This window comes from Alexandromys fortis, unplaced genomic scaffold (assembly GCF_014885135.2).
Source record: "Alexandromys fortis isolate MF-2015 unplaced genomic scaffold, M_Fortis_MF-2015_v1.1 scaffold_518, whole genome shotgun sequence".
Taxonomy (NCBI): Eukaryota; Metazoa; Chordata; class Mammalia; order Rodentia; family Cricetidae; genus Alexandromys; species Alexandromys fortis.
This window is the reverse complement of record NW_026068392.1, coordinates 87,338-92,748: the sequence shown is the minus strand read 5'-3', so window position 1 is coordinate 92,748 and position 5,411 is coordinate 87,338. Positions and strand designations below refer to the sequence as shown.

Below are 5,411 nucleotides of genomic sequence, written 5' to 3'. Positions count from 1 at the left end.
ACACCAAGCTTCAGACATCGCCTTCTTACCCCACCAGGAGTGATGGATGGATCAGGAGGGTTGGAGCTAGGCTGGGTGGACCCTCCAATCTGACTAAGCCTGCAAGACCCTCCGAGTTGACCTGGAAACGAGCCAGGGCTTGGGACAAGCTCAGAGTTGTTGAGGACCTTTCTCTGTCTCCTGCCATATGAGTTCTGTGGAGGGGTGGCATACTGTGTGGACCTCAGGTTGGAGTAGGCCTGAGGTCCACAATCGTCTTGAAGAGTTTACAGCCTGAGGGTCAGGGAGAAAAGCAACTCAGAGTGGGCCTCCCCTGGACCCACTGCCATGAAGGTGGGACCAAGTCCTGAGGAGTCCCAGGACCTGAAGGCCCCGCAGAAAGAACTAGAGCAGTTTGCTAAGCTGCTGAAGCGGAAGGGGACCCCTCATGGATATGCCATCTGACATTACCCTGGGCTTCTCGTCGGAAAGGTTCACCCAGATGACCATTTGCCTCTTTAAGGACCTGCGTCTCAGTTGCAAGAATGTGTGTAAGCTGCTGACAAAGAGGACGGAGGAGGATGGCAGCAGCCTTTAGAAGATGAGCGAAGCGGAGCCCTGGTGAGGGCTACTAGAGGAAGCAGCGGAGGATTGACAGCCGCTTTAGAGGGAGCCCGGAGAAGTTGTTTCTCCAGTGCCTGGAGCCCACCCTGCAGAAGATCAGCAGCTTGGGCTGGGAAACGATGTGGTCTGAGTACAGGTTGATAACCGGTGCCAGAAGGGCAGACGATTAAGTATCCACTATTCCCAATAAGAGGAATATGAGGTCGCAGTGTCCCCTCTCCCAGGACGGCCTGTATCATTTCCTCTGGCTCCAGGGCCCTATTTTGGTGCCCCAGGGTATAAGAGCCCCTACTTCACCACACTGTACTGTTTGGGGCCATTTCTAGGAGGAGAGCCTTTCCCTCTTCCCTGCTGTTCCTGGCATTGCTTCAATATCTTCAAACTAAGGCGCCCCACCTGACCGAGTATGGAGGAAGAATCCCACAGCACTGAGGCTGTGGGATTGAGTTCTTCAGTTACTGGATGGAGGCCAGGAGGAGGGAAGTGATGCAGGGGAGAAGTTCAGTGATGACATTTATTATGAGCCCATTCTCATCATTCCTCAGCCTTGGACACAGAAGGGAAAGAAGGAAGGACGGAAAGAAGGAAGGAAGGAAAGAAGGAAGGGAGGGAGGAAGGAATTTACCTCTGAGGAGTGAGTCTCAGCCTTTGAACACATGGAATCACCCCCTGGGGAGGTTTAAGGAACACTTGAGCCCACACTCAGAGATTGTGATTTTTATGAGTCTGAGCACAACAGCTTGTTTTACATTTTCAAAACTTTCACAGACCAGAAATAATTACAATCTCCAGGCAAAGCTGAAAACCACAGTGTCCGGGCTTAGCTTGCTAGAAAGGCTAAAAGTGAAAAAAATGATTGAGGCAGAGGTTAGAAAGCACAGTGCCTTCCACATATGCAACCTACAAGGAGATATAATGCTTTTTAAAATGTGGGAAAGAACCAGAAATGCTCAGGAAATGCAATGGAAGGCTGTGCTAAGAGCAGTCCAGCAAGGACCCTGGGCAGATGGCCCGTTGTGGGCAGTCTGTGGGAACTTTCCTGAGGCCTTGGCCTTTCTGGACTCATTCAAGACAAGTTTGTCAAAAGTAAAAAATTATTTAAAGACAGATAGGAGTATGAAATATACAATTAAAACCCTACAAGGATTATTAGTCTCTTGAAAACTACATCTGTAGCGTGGATTAGCACACTTCACCAAGGTTTCCGTCGTTTGCCAGAGCTCAAGGACCCTTTGTGTGGATGAAGCAGGAGGTGTGACTCTCAGGTTTTATCAGAAGGGCATTTGCCACTCTTCACAAACACAGCTTTTGCTGGAGTGTTACAGAAAAGATAACATGTCTCACTGGAGGGATGGGAGAGGTGCTGGAGGAAGGGAAACAAAGCGCATGCCTGAGGTGCTGCCTGGAGAAGCTGGGGCTTTCTTAGAGACCACAAACCATAAGCTGAGGAGGAGGTTAAAGTTGCTGAACTTTATCTTACTGAGAAGATATTAATTTGAGAGAGCAGTTCAGATCTGTGGCTTATCATGGAACTTTAGTTTATTAATAAGTTAGTTTATTAATAAATTAGTGAGAAGATGGTATCCATTACATTTGGTAGAATAATTTTCCTTCTTTGACACCTGAAATTTGCATATGACAAAATTGATGTGATATCGAGAGTACTATATGATGATTTAAAGTTCTATAATAGTCACGAGGACAACTATTAAACAGTCTTTGGGGGGAGGGGGAAAATACTTGTTTAAAAGAAAAATAATCGAGAGCTAGATAGCATCATTAAATTTGGAAGTAAACTCAAAATTTATGTCATGGGGTTGATCTGAGCGTACTTTCTCAAATTAGTTTTCTGCACATTTTAAGAGGAAAAACTAGTCTTTCATGTTAGTAAAAGTAAAGAAAATCACTTTCATAGACAGTAGAAGAGGGGAGTAGCACCCACAGGATTCTATGTAGAAAATCTCTGTGCAGGACAACAATCAGAATAATGACAGAAAAGGATATCTATATTTAAAAATTGATCTCTACCTTAGAAGATTAAAAAAAAGGAAACTTATTGCTATTTCTAGAAAGTTCTAGAAGGGTTCCAGTCAGCTGGGCCTCACTCTTTCTCTAGAATCAGGTAATGTGAATGAAGCTATTGAGTCCTCTGAACAAGACTTAGTTACGTCCTGCAATGGTGGTGGGCTGCATTGGCCAGCTGGGAGGCCAGGGCCACTCCTGCTTGAATGACTTGGGTAGAGTAGATTTGCTCAGGAAATTTGGGATTAGCTTCATGTGGTACTCTGGTACTCTTGTATGTTTCCAATGAGGTCATACAGACAAGACTTCACCTCCACCTGAGCTTAGCAGGATGCCTGTAGCTACCTCATAGAGAACACACCATTGCAAGATAGTTTCTTATCCTTGTCTTATGAAAGAGTCTTCTCATCCATCTCCCACGTTTGGTTCCAGTTGAGCTCAGAACTTCCCACCTCACGGTAGACTGTAGCATCTGCGAGTCCCTTCGTAGCTTGTCTCAACATTAGGAGAATGAGCCACTGGTGCGTGCCGTTAGTCACTTTCTCTCTGTGGACTGGAGGCCTAAGGAGCTGACACTTTATCTGTTCCATGTGTCTTAGTGATTAGCTTCCTAAATTTGTGTGGATGCCCAAAACCTCACAAGTTTGGGCTCATTGAGTCTTTGCTGGTTACATGTATGAAACTATAACCAGCCACGCTCATGGCCCCAGCAATGACAGTTGTGATCTCGTTAGCCACCAAGGTCCTCCAGAATGTGTGGCCCCTGAATAAGGAGCTCCAAAGGAGGGCGTATGTCATAAGGTTGGCCATGTGTGCATGCTGGACCAAGTCCACCTAATAGCCAGGAAGTCCATGATATACTGCCTTTAAGTTCTTTGGCACCCTCCTCTATGGCCTAATCGCTGCATGAAGCTTTGAGGTTGAACTTCTTCAGCATTATGGCCTGGATGGGGTGACCAGAAAAGACACACAAGATTTCCAAGAATCTACAGAACCCATGTTAGCACCAACAGCATTGCCACCACCACTGGATCCTCCATGGGGCAGTGGGGCAGGGGTCAACTGTTTCTGTAGTTCGTGAAAACAACCATTTTCTGCCTCTCCTTTCAAGTTCATGAATTTTGTGGCCGACCAACTTCTATGTTTCCAGTTCTCCAACCCCTTCCTGCCTCTGCTGAGGAACCACAGACAGCTCAGTGTAAGCTTGGGAACTTTCCTTGCCAACTCCACCCAGTCTGTGGCACTGAGGAAGACTTAGCAGATGCTCTATTTTGTTTTCTATTCTGTCTGAAATTCATGGGTTCTTCATGATTCATCCTGTAACAACTAGGGAAAGGCTTCCTGCTTTTCTCTGTCTTCGTGAATGAAACTGAATGCATTCATTTCCTCCTACGTCTGGGTTTAGAGTGAGCCAGTAGAGATCACAGAAACCTGTCCTCATTTCCTGGGAGCAACTAGACAGCTGTGCAGTAAGCTTGGGTCTGTGAAGTGTTCCATCATGTATTAGTTGCTTCGTTGTTAACCAGGTTGTATAGTACGTTGACTGGCAATGTTAGACCAAGCAGAGCAACTTGAAAAGAATGTCTGATGCTGCTGCCATCTGGTTTCACATGACAGCTGCAGAACTGTTCCAATATGAGCTTTACACCTTGTTTTTTAAACAAAAAAGAATATTCTATGTTTATACCCAATAGACAGTTGCTAGTCCTAGTCATACCCAAAGAAACTTCCCTTTGCAATAAATAGTAGTGAATGCCGAGACTCACGGCTGCTCAAGGTGCTGAGAAAATGTGAAAATCGAATGCTCGTTCCTACAGACAGTACCTATACTATACTGTCCTGTCTAAGGTTCAGGAAACATGCCCGAAGAGAAGACAGACAAATGTAAGAACTAGAAGACAGAGAAAGGGGCTGAGAAATGCTGTGTTCTAGGCATGACACGGCTATGCAGTCAGGCTTGCAGCGGTTATGCCTGCCTCCATTGACTGGGCCTGCACAGGGTAGGGCCTGACATCAGTCAAGCCTGGACAAAGATTGGTGAGGCGGTATCCCATCTCGATGACCTACTGGCCACTGGTAGATTCTGAGGAGAAAGCAGGCATTGTCTTCCCTTGGATTTTCACAGGAGAACCTGTGACTAGTTCAAAAGGCTCCCACAACTACTTCAAAACCAATATTCACAAACAGCCCTTCTTAAACTCAGTGGGTCACAAACAAACACAAAGATGTAAATATGAGAAAGGGACTCATAAAGAGTAAAGAGTGAGGGGGAGTTGACAGAGTTAGACGGGAGATGGGGGAGTGGGCTGAGTAGCGCTTATATATATATGCATCTATCAAAGGAGAAAATTAATAAGTGTTATATATAAAAGAACCAGTGCTGGGACTAGAAAGATGACTCAGGGGTTAAGAGCACTGGCTGTTCTTCCAGAGACATTAAATTCAATTTCCAGAACCCTCATGGCAGCTTACAACTGCCAGTAACTCCAGTCCAGGAAATCTGATATGATACCTTCATACCAACGCACATAAAATAAAGTTAACTGAATTATTTTTTTTTAAAAAAGAAACAATGCAGGTCCAATTTTTATGGATTCAACTTGATTTCAGAATGAATTAAATACTACATACATATTTTCTACTATAAAATATTACTTGGAAACCTGTTCCAATACTTCATGGAGAAACAACTACATTATCTTAAAGACATTTTTCCCAGTGTAACAGCAATGTATGAACCTCTAGATGGTACAAGTTAGCAAAGGATAGTATTTGATGTCAAGACA

General features: G+C 44.9%; 1 pseudogene; it reads left to right on the top strand.

Moving 5' to 3' along the window:
- Positions 1 to 1,003, top strand: part of LOC126495558 (POU domain, class 5, transcription factor 1-like) — a 7,193-nt pseudogene extending 6,190 nt beyond the window's left edge.
- Positions 1,004 to 5,411: the final 4,408 nt, after the last annotated feature.